Consider the following 12,122-nt stretch of genomic DNA (forward strand, 5'->3'; position numbering starts at 1 on the left):
ACCCAAAATGACAAGTGATACTTCAAATCAAGATGTTCTAACCGTCTGTCTGTTGGTGTAGGAGCGTTTTGTTACCTGTAAATACGGTTGTTGTTACTGATGGTTTGTCTTGTTCTGGTGTGTAGGAGCTGTTTGTTACTACTGTAAAACGGTGTTTTACTGATGGTTTGTCTGTCTGGTGGGAGGCTTCTAAGTTGCGTCAGCGTGTAGAAGAGCTGGTCAGAGACAACGAGGCCCTGAAGTCTTCTACCTCCAGCTTCGCTACCAGTCTGTGTATGGGAGGACCTGTTCAGACTGAGACACAGGGTAAGCGATCAGAGATGGAGTTTCCTACCTGATTATTCATGATTTGCAGCAATATGTTATCCAATGGCCTAGTGCAGTCAAAAACGTGATTGTCCTGTTTTAAAAAAATATATACATTTCCACACTGAGGTTGGCGTAATATTGTGAAAATGATAATGTCATTTTAGTGTAAGAGCTGATTGAAAAGACCACATGACATGTCTGTTTTGGTGGGACGGAGTTTTGGCCTTGGTGACATCACTAGTTAATAGACCAATAGGAGGTCCTAATCTCTCTCTGTCAATAACAGCTCATTTTCATACCCTTCCCAGACACTCCTAGCAAAATTCTTGCTTGAGAAATTGCCCTTTTGATAAGAAGCTATTTTTWATTTATTTTTGACCCTATAACCGTGGTGTGACTCCTGTTTCAGGTCAAGGGAAGCTTCACCGCCAACCCAGTATGGACCAGAGACCGAGTCAGTCGTGTCTCTCAACGGAGAAGGCCCTACATCATGATCAGCCCAGCGTAAGTAAACAGAGATTTACTTTATAGCTATATAGTACTTTATATTTGATAGATAATGTGCTGGGCTGCTCAGCCTGCTCAATAATAAGTACAGCCTCATATCCTGTCTTTACATGTCCCGTGGTTGTGTGCTTTTTATTAAATTACATTTATTTATAAAGCCCTTCTTACATCAGCTGATATCTCCAAAGTGCTGTACAGAAACCCAGCCTAAAACCCCAAACAGCAAYCAATGTAGGTGTAGAAGCTGTCCCAGCAAACGCTAACTGAAAGTAGTTTCATTTTAAACGGTTCACTTACGTTCAACACATTGTAGCTACAAGTGTCAAACCATATTGGTTAACTAAATAGTCGTATTGGTTTACTTAAAAGGATAGTTTGGGATTTTGGCAATGAAGTTCCTTTTTCTTTCCCAGAGTTGGGTGAACTTGTGGATATATTTTTTTTGGGGGGGGGGCTCTGTGTGTAGTTTTAAGGAAGTTGCTAACTGGCATTAGTGCAGCATGCTAGCTGTTCTCATAGACTTCCAGGCATTGCGCTAATGCTAGTTAGCCTTGTTTCGGGAAACTCCTCTAACTTCCTCCTTACTGGATACAAAGGCATAAAAAAAAGGTATCCATGAGTTCATCTGACTCTGGGGAAGTAGTATAAAGGGCTTCATTGCCAAAATCCTGAAGCATCCCTTTAATACTGACCAGTCTGGATCGTTGTCCTCTTTGGTGCTTGTAGGAAGGTCTGTCCGAGTTTGAAGTGGTGAATATGGAGGAGAAGACCTCTGATACCCAGACGGTAAGTACTAATTTTCACACGAGGCTAGCTAACAATAACGGGGCAAAAAATGGGATGTTTAGAAACGATCCAGGTTCTTTATGTAATAGGTTCAGTTTCATCCATAAAGGTGTGTGTGTGTAGCCTACATTCAGGACAACTCAATGCATCTGTTTGTGTCTAGAAGGCTCAAGTTCAGCAAGACTGTACTCTGTGTGTGTGTGTGTGTGTGTGTGTGTGTGTGTGTGTGTGTGTGTGTAGTTATAACTTCTAGTCAACACCGTTAACCTGAGCGGTTGTTTTTTTATGCCCTGTACAAGGCCAGACAAGACCTATAATATGATCAGAAAATAGANGTACAAGGCCAGACAAGACCTATAATATGATCAGAAAATAGAAAGTGACATATCATTTAAAAGCTACACCTCTCCCCCATAAACACCATAAATCATGCTCTGTGTTCTTATTCATAGACTATACAATATAGGTCAAGTCACCAAAGATGCAATTGGTGTCATATTTTATTTCAAATCTCTTATTCACCAACATGGGGACAATTGTCKGTTTTGTTTTTTTGGCCATCTCTGTAGTAGACTTGTTTTTGGACACCTTCATCAGAATTCCTCTGTTACCTTTTCTAACAGTACTAAAACAGATCCTTCGTACCGCCATACTGACTGGACAGGACTGTGTTTGTAGGACTTAAAATGTGTTTTTATGAGGGTAGGATACAATATTCATATGTCGTTAGAAAATGCCACCTAGAGTTGAGAGATTTAAAAACCATTGAACGTGGTCGTTATACCTGGTGAATAATCTTAAGAGCAGCTAATTTAATTTCCTTAGCTGTCGGTTGTCTTTGGTCATGTCTTCTATATCAGGAACTTCTCCTGTGTCTCTTCTCTAGTCAACTAACAGCCAACTAACTCAATACTGGTAGCTAGACATGKGTCAGCACAGGGAATGTCCATCATTATTACTGACCACACACACACACACGCCTGCAGTTAGGGAATGCCTGACAGGGAAGAATGTCAGTCACAGAATATTCCAGACTGATATGGTATAGAATCAAATGACTTGTCACTGATATCATGCATCATCACCCAAAATGTATAGGAAAACTGTGACACATTTTCACAAGTCTATAGACGGAGCTTCTTCTAAATGTTTCATCAGCTCGGAGTCCATCTTAATGGGGTTTTGCTTCATTGTACAATATTGCACAACATGTGTATAGTACTGCATTGCATATAGGATATGGAGCGTTACTTACATGATTGATCAATCGATACAACACGGAGGGATAGTCTTCCTTTGTGTGTGTCAGTCTATCTACAGGCTGTATGATTCAGATGGGATTTGTCATTTATATACATCTAGTGTCCATGAAACTGGAGAACTAGAAATATGTTGTTTTGACATGACTGTGTCCAGTCAGTATGGCAGTACAGAGCTTCTGACTGGTGTTTCCCAGGTCCTCTGTTTTACTATTGTTTAACTCAAATCTTATTTTTTTTTTTTATCTTGATGTCATATTTGTCTAGAAATGTATTGTTTTGGAGGTGCTATATAAATAACGTTTGATTTGATCTCCAGGCTGGTGCAGGAACAGGACAGTTCCCTCAGGAGAACCAGGAGTTAACCAGCCAGCTGCAGCGTCTAGAAAGCTCTTTCAGTATCTTTGCTGAGGCGTCCAACCCCAACCAGCTCCTAGCCCACCTGGGACGCATGGCCGTCGAGTTCCARCACCTCTCCTCCAAGGTCCAGAAGAACGAGCAGAGGACGTCCCTCCTGCAGGTAACTGACAGGGGAGAGAGGCAGGTAGACAGTTGTGTATTTTGTCATTCCTGATGCTGAACCAAATTATGTTGCAAAACCAAGGCAGCGTCTACTCTTCCAAATAGGAAACAAAACACAACAAATAAACACAACAAATAAAATGCCTAACACAATACATCATATAATTCAAAATACAATTTAAAAAATATATTAAAATGTGTGTCTCTTCACAGTCCCCGTCGTGCCATAAGGTGTTCTTTTATCTGTTTTTATTGCCTGCTTGAGTTACCTGGGTTACCAGAGTTCCATGCTACCGCACGGCAAGCGGTARTGGAGKYCCAAGTCTAGGACCAAAAGGCTCCTTACCAGCTTCTGCCCCCAAGCTATAAGAACTGCTGTAAATAGTCCGGCCACCCAGACTATTGCTTATTATGACAGGGGGGACTGGAGCACTAGCATAGCGGTTCACTATGTTGAAGGAGATCATCCTGGAACCACTGTGGTTAGGGAGAATCCCCTCTATTTTAAAGACTGTTGGTTTCTCCCACAGCAAGTCAAAATTGTCACAAACGGAGGCATTCCTGTCTGTGCAAAGTTTCTTCAGGAACTCCTTTAGGGCAGCGAGGCGGCTGTAATTTTCCGAACCCATTCTATAGTACGGCATCGGGCCAGATATGATTATTCACTTCCCTGTGCCAACAAGGGTGTTCAAGACAATGTTGTAGTCCTTTTACGGTTCCTCAGATTGCCGAAAGCGATTGTCGTTAAAGCCAACGTGAGTGACGATGGTGCCAGTGTTAGAGTAGTTGGCTAGAACAGTGGGCAGAAGGGAATTGATGTCTCGGACACGGGCGCCTGGGTGACACTGGACCTTGGTCAGCCCACAGGCCAAAGTCTCTCACCATCGAGCGTCCCATGATGACTGTGGTCGTGATGGAGTCCGATGGGGAAGGAAAAGGGGGAACAGAACAGGACTGCCTCGGTCAGGGGGGAGGTGTGAGTCTTGGTACAGGAGGAGAGTGCTGTGTTACTAATGCTTGTCCCTCTGTTTGTCTAGACTCTTTGTGAGCAGCTCAGACAAGAGAACAACGAGCTGAGAAAGAAGATGGAGGAGGACCTTCAGTACAGAAACGGAGACGTGGAACTGCTGAGGTGAGTTTTGGTATTTTCTCTGGATTCAGTTTCATCTCCCCAGGGGAGAGAAGGAGTTTGCATTTATTATTGTGAATTGAAACTGAAGGTTGGCTTTATACTGTTTTTCTGCTCCTAAGTCAAGTTTAGTACTTTGTTGAGCTTAAATAAAGGCAATAAACACTTGGTAGTAAATTATAAGTGGACTTTCACTTTTCTTTTTCACAATGATTCTCTGTCCAGCAACTACAACGCTTCAAGTGAAGTGACAGTTGGTCAAAGTTTTGTTTTTGATGTTTCCTGGAATTGCCCTAATATTCTCCCTACCTCAGTGGGGCTGCAGGGTCTTCCCAGAGGATATGCTAGGGCTCTGCCAAGCTGCACATTACTCTACTGAACACGGCGATACATATTCTAGATATCTCTAGAACTGCATAGTAACACTAACCCTGCTTTCACTGCAGACCAGAGAACCTGAAGCTAAAAGAGCAGGTAACGGGAGCAGGAGAGACCGCAGCAGAGAGCGAGGGGCAACCAGAAGCCAAAGAAGAAGTGGTGAAAGAGGAAACTGCCAGCGTTAGATCCAAGATGGAAGTCAGCACACCACAGAAGGTATGTAAAATCCTTCCCCAGAATGGATGGAATGGCACCTGTCTGATTCAGAGGACATTTAAAAGCTGGGGGAGAGAGAGGGGGGGGGACATGGATCAGCATAGACGTCTAGGAAGCCACAGCATCATTTTAAAGACGTGTGCTGTTACAGTAAATACTCCAGTTTTAAATACTCTAGTTTCCGTATTGAGTATTGGCAGTATGAGGTCATTGCCAGGCATCGCAGTAGTGGAATAGTTACCATGACTGATGTCTCATCCTAACGTACTGTACAGTATGTCTCATCCTAACGTACTGTACAGTATGTGGATGTGATTGACTCTAGTACTACTGTAATGTTGCTGTGTGTGAAATCCTTTTTTTATATTGTCACATTGGTCAGTGTAGAATGTCTGAGAGACTTCCCCCAAAAAAAAGCAAGTTGTTTATTTTTATGACACGACTTGTATTAAATGGTGATCTGTGCTAGTACGGGGAATATAAGAGCAATGTTTCATATCCTTGTCCTGTTGCAGAGTGGGCTCTATGAATGAATTACGTTTCAAATCATTTATTGCGAAACGCATCATTGTGATATTTTGACACGTTTAGCTTTTTGAAAGTCCTATGTCTTTGAAAATGTGATTGCTGACATATGGGGGGGGGGGGGTGCACTGTATCAACAGTGGACTAATGAAAACAAATATTTAAAAAAAACAGGTTTGGTGTGAATTATTCTTTAAAAAAAAATGTTTTATCATCATCATCATCATATCCCTGTCCCACAGCGGAGGGGGAATGCCACAGAGAAAGCCCCTGCCAAGCCCTGTGACCCAGAGGCCTATGAGAAGAAGATCAAGCTTCTAGAGAAGCAGAGGAAAGATGTGAGTCCCTCTCAACGTTACATCAGGTGTCCTCTTGTCACGTAGAAAAAGGTCTTTTGTTATAAATGTGTATGAGTACATCCCAAATGACACCCTATTCCCTTTTTATAGTGCACTAGGTTTGACCTGCGTCCATACATAGTAGTGCACTAGTTTTGACCTGCGTCCATACATAGTAGTGCACTAGTTTTGACCTGCCTCCATACATAGTAGTGCACTTTTTATAGGGAGCCGTTTTGGGACAGTCTGTGCAAAATGTGTACGTGACGTATTGGTTTCAGTCATATTTCTGTTGTGATGATGATGATGACAGGTACTGGACGTGAACAAGCAGTGGGATGTCCAGTGGAACTCTATGAAGTCACAGTTTGAACAGAAGGTATGTTCTATCTCTCACACACACACACACACACTGTGTTCATATAGTAACCTGTGTGTGTGTTGATGGAAAAGTTGCAGTGGTGTGTACTTGGATGGCACCCAGGCTGTGTGTGTGTGAGTCAACCCACATGTTCTAGTGATACATCTGTCAGAAATCCCCTCACCTCTCTGGGTACTCACTGTTCCTGCTGTGGTCCACACACCCACACACTGAGACGCACACACTTTGAGACACACACACCTACACGCCCACACACACTTCCACGGCTCGGAGATTTGGGGCTAACCCTAAACTGCGCCACATCATTCTGCTGAGTCTGAAATGATGATTCTGATCATCCGTCTCGTTGAAAAGACATACTCCCTGTTTTTTTAAGAGTTTGAACCCCCCCGATCAGATCACAGACCTGCGTCAGCGGCTAGCGGACTCCCAGAAGGCCGTGCAGGAGTTAGAGGCGGAGCGAGAACAGAGGCAGCGGGACTACGATAAGAAGCTGCTGCTCGCCAAGTCCAAGATCGAGAACGTACAGGTGAGAACATAGAGAAACCTAGTACAGACCCAACAATGTCCTCAAGACGTATACAAACCCAACAACGTACACAACATTTTTGCTGTGTTGGTGAGTGTGGGGTCTTTACTGCTGGGAACAGGTCAGTGTGGAGGAGAACCGCTCCAGCCCACTCAGCCACGGTCCAATGAGTGTTTCTCACCTGTCTGTTGTGACACAATGACTGTATAATGGACTCAAAATAGCTCATTTGAAGCCAAGGAAATCAAATATGTATGTAGACATAACATGCACAGATTAAGCTACTCCAGGAAGTGACGTTMCAGGCTAGCTCAGTGCTGCCCCCTCTCATTGAGTATCTCAAGTTGAAGGCCAACTGGGGTACTGCAGGCTGCAGGTAGTTCTTCTGTGTTCAAAAAAAATGTTTTATTCAAATGTTGGTTCAAGGACATGCATCTGGTGTAATGTAATGTATAACAATCATTGTAAAATTACATTTTGTCACATGCGCCGAATACAACAGGTGTAGACTTTACTGTGAAATGCTTACTTATGAGCCCTTTCCCAACAATGCAGAGTTAAACAGTAATGTCATATATATGTATATGTATGTATGGAGAACCAGTACTGAGTCAATGTGCAGGGATACCAAGGTAGTTAAGATAATTTCTGTAATATTTGCATGTACGGTGCCTTCAGAGTATTCATACCCCTTGACTTATTCTACATTTTGTTGTTARAGCCGGAATTCAAAATGGATTAAAAAAATCTCACCCATCTACACACAATGGCTCATAATGACAGTGATGCCATTGTGTTTAGAAACATTTGTAAATTAACATATTTCATGTATACAGTTGAAGTCGGAAGTTTACATACACCTTAGCCAAATACATTTAAACTCAGTTTTTCACAATTCCTGACATTTAATCCTAGTAAAKATTCCCTGTTTTAGGTCAGTTAGGATCACCACTTTATATTGAGAGAATGTGAAATGTCAGAATAATAGTAGAGAGAATGATTTATTTCAGCTTTTATTTCTTTCATCACCTGCCCGTGGGTCAGATTTACATACACTCATTATTATTTGGTAGCATTGCCTTTAAATTGTTTAACTTGGGTCAAACGTTTCGGGTAGCCTTCCACAAGCTTCCCACAATAAGTTGGGTGAATTTTGGCCCATTCCTCCTGACAGAGCTGGTGTAACTGAGTCAGGTTGCTAGGGCTCTCCTTGCTCACACACACTTTTTCAGTTCTGCCCACACATTTTCTAGAGGATTGAGGTCAGGGTTTGTGATGGCCATTCCAATACCTTGATTTTGGTTGTCCTTAAGACATTTTGCCACAACTTTGGAAGTATGCTTGGAGTCATTGTCCATTTGGAAGACCATTTGCGACCAAGCTTTAACTTCCTGACTGATGTCTTGAGATGTTGCGTTTCAATATATCCACATAATTTTCCTGCCTCATGATGCATCTATTTTGTGAAGTGCACCGGTCCTCCTCAGCAAGCAACCCCAACAACATGATGCTGCACCACCGTGCTTCATGGATGGGATGGTGTTCTTTGGCTTGCAAGCCCTCCCTTTTTCCTCCAGACATAACGATTGTCATTATGGCCAAACAGTTCTATTTTTGTTTCATCAGACCAGAGGACATTTCTCCAAAAGTACGATCTTTGTCCCCATGTGCAGTTGCAAACCGTAGTCTGACTTTTTTATGGCGGTTTTGGAGCAGTGACTTCTTCCTTGCTGAGCGGCCTTTCAGGTTATTGTTGATTAGGACTCGTTTTACTGTGGATGTAGATACTTTTGTACCTGTTTCCTCCAGCATCTTCACAAGGTCCATTTGCTGTTGCTCTGGGATTGATTTGCACTTTCCGTACTAAAGTAGCTCATTCTACGAGGACAGAACGCGTCTCCTTCCTGAGCGGTATGACGGCTGCGTGGTCCCATGGTGTTTATACTTGTGTACTATTGTTGTACAGATGAACGTGGTACCTCAGGCATTTGAAATGCTCAAGGATGAACCAGACTTGTGGAGGTCTACAATTTTTTTCTGAGGTCTTGGCTGATTTCTTTTGATTTTCCGATGTCAAGCAAAGAGGCACTGAGGTTGAAGGTAGGCCTCGAAATAAATCCACAGGTTACACCTCCAATTGACTCAAATGATGTAAATTAGCCTATCAGAAGCTTCTAAAGCCATGACATCATTTTCTGGAATTTTCCAAGCTGTTTAAAGGCACAGTTAACTTAGTGTATGTAAACTTCTGACCCACTGGAATTGTGATACAGTGAATGATAAGTTAAATAATCTGTCTAAACAATTGTTGGAAAAATTACATCTGTCACGCACAAAGTAGATGTCCTAACCGACTTGCCAAAACTATAGTTTGTTAACAAGAAATTTTTGGAGTGGGTGAAAAATGAGTTTCAATGACTCCAACCTAAGTGTATGTAAACTTACGTAAATTAGATATAGTTGAAGTCGTAAGTAGTCACACCCCTGAGTCAATACTTTGTAGAAGCACCTTTGTCAGTGATTTAGAATTTTGAGTCTTTCGGGGTAAGTCTAAGAGCTTTCCACACCTGGATTGTGCAACATTTGCCCATTTAAAAAAATATATATATATATTTTATAAATTCCTCAAGCTCGGTCAAATTGGTTGTTGATCATTGCTAGACAACCATTTTCAGGTCTTGCCGTAGATTTAAGTCAAAACTGTACCTCGACCATTCAGGAACATTCACTGCCTTCTTGGTAAACGACTCCAGTGTATATTTGGCCTTGTGTTTTAGGTTATTGTCCTGCTGAAAGGTGAATTCATTTCCCAGTGTCTGTTGGAAAGCAGACCGAATCAGGCTTTCTTCTAGGATTTTGCCTGTGCTTAGCTCCATTACGTTTCTTTTTTATCCTGAAAAACTCCCCAGTCCTTTGACTGACCATTGGCCAACGACAAAAAATCTAAACGTAATCCATTTTAAATTCAGGCAGTAACACAACATGTAGAACAAGTAAATGGGTGTGAATACGTTCTGAAGGGAATGTAGGTACGGGTAAAAGTGACTAGATAATAAACGTGTGTGTGTGTGTGTATATATAGTCTGTGTGTTGGGACTGTCAGTGTAGTATGTGTGAGTAGAGTCCAGTCAGTGTGCATAGAGCCAGTGCAAATAATAAAGGAGCTCAATACAAATAGTCTGGGTAGCCATTTTGATGAACTGTTCAGCAGTCTTATGGCTTGGGGGTAGAAGCTGTTCAGCAGTCTTATGGCTTGGGGGTAGAAGCTGTTCGGGAGCATTACCCTCTGTAAAGGTTAAGCGAGGCGTGAGAGAGGGGAACGGGGGGAGGGTAAGTGTTGTTGTACTGTGTGTGGGTGTGTACTGTGTGTGTGTGTGTGTCGGTTGTGATGTGTGTGTGTGTACTGTGTGTGTACTGCGTGTGTGTACTGCGTGTGTGTGTACTGTGTTCTAATTTACTGTCTCCCTCTGCCACCCTTCAGGCTCTAGAAAAGGCCCTGAACCTGCACCCTCCCCCCTCCTCCCAGCAGCCACCGCGCCAGGGCACCAGTGGTAACCATGACGACAGGCCTAGTGACTTTGATAACGGTGTTAAGGAACAGGTCAGTTAGACACACTTAGTACCCGACGGTAATCATCTTCCTCCCTCGCCAACTTAGTACCGAGTAATCATCCTCCTCCCCTCGCCAACTTAGTACCCGAGGTGGTAATCATTCTCCCTCGCCAACTTAGTACCCGAGGTGGTAATCATCCTCCCTCGCCAAACTTAGTACCCGAGGTGGTAAGTCATCCTCCTCCCTCGCCAACTTAGTACCCGAGGTGGTAATCATCCTCCTCCCTCGGCCAACTTAGTACCCGAGGTGGTAATCATCCTCCTCCCTCGCCAACTTAGTACCCGAGGTGGTAATCATCCTCCTCCCTCGCCAACTTAGTACCCGAGGTGGTAACATCCTCCTCCCTCGCCAACTTAGTACCCGAGGTGGTAATCATCCTCCTCCCTCGCCAACTTAGTACCCGAGGTGGTAATCATCCTCCTCCCTCGCCAACTAGTACCCGAGGATCGCACTAGTACCGAGGTATCATCATCCCATTGCTGTATCTACTCTCTCAGGTGAAGATCTTTGAGGAGGACTTTCGGAAAGAGCGGAGCGACAGGGAACGAATGAACGAGGAAAGGGAGGACTTGAGGAGAAGGTGGAAGGCTGCAAGGTCAGGTGACCAACTTCACCAATCAGGTTAGGAGCTGCTTTCATCTGCTTCCTAAATGACACCCTATTCTCTATGTAGTGCACATACCTATGGCCCTGGTCAATAGTACACTGTATAGGGAATAGGGTGCCTCTTGGGACGCAGACTGTTTCACAGCACTTTGCATTGAATAGGGAGGTTCTCATCTCCTCCACCTCCCATGTGGTGGGTTTTTCCTGATGTGTGTTCATCCATTTCTGTTGGTTTGTTCCTCTGTCATCTTTGTCCAGGCCCAGAGGGAGAGATGCAAGCTGGAGAGACTACAGATGCAGCATCATAAACAGGTACTGTAGCCATCGGGCCTCAGTCCCTTCTCATCTCCCGCTATGACGGGTACTGTAGCCATCGGGGCTCAGTCCCTTCTCATCTCCCGCTATAGACGGGTACTGTAGTCACCGGGCCTCGGTCCCTTCTCATCTCCCGCTATAGACGGGTACTGTAGTCACCGGGCATCGGTCCTTCTCATCTCCCGCTATAGACGGGTACTGTAGTCACCGGGCCTCAGTCCCTTCTCATCTCCCGCTATAGACGGGTACTGTAGTCACCGGGCCTCGGTCCCTTCTCATCTCCCCTATAGACGGGTACTGTAGTCACCGGGCCTCGGTCCCTTCTCATCTCCCGCTATAGACGGGTACTGTAGTCACCGGGCTCGTCCTTCTCATCTCCCGCTATGACGGGTACTTTAGTCACCGGGCCTCGCGTCCCTTCTCATCTCCCGCTATAGACGGGTACTGTAGTCACCGGGCCGCGTCCCTTCTCATCTCCCGCTATAGACGGGTACTGTAGTCACCGGGCCTCGGTCCCTTCTCATCTCCCGCTATAGACGGGTACTGAGTCACCGGCCTCGGTCCCTTCTCATCTCCCGCTATAGACGGGTACTGTAGTCACCGGGCCTCGGTCCCTTCTCATCTCCCGCTATAGACGGGTACTGTAGTCACCGGCCTCGGTCCCTTCTCATCTCCCGCTATAGACGGGTACTGTAGTCACGGCCTCGT

General features: G+C 44.3%; 1 pseudogene; it reads left to right on the forward strand.

Annotated features, from left to right (window-relative positions):
- Positions 1–12,122, forward strand: part of LOC111967066 (TNFAIP3-interacting protein 1-like) — a 35,352-nt pseudogene that overhangs the window by 19,332 nt on the left and 3,898 nt on the right.

The sequence above is a fragment of the Salvelinus sp. IW2-2015 genome, linkage group LG8, assembly GCF_002910315.2.
Source record: "Salvelinus sp. IW2-2015 linkage group LG8, ASM291031v2, whole genome shotgun sequence".
In the NCBI taxonomy this organism is placed as follows: domain Eukaryota; kingdom Metazoa; phylum Chordata; class Actinopteri; order Salmoniformes; family Salmonidae; genus Salvelinus; species Salvelinus sp. IW2-2015.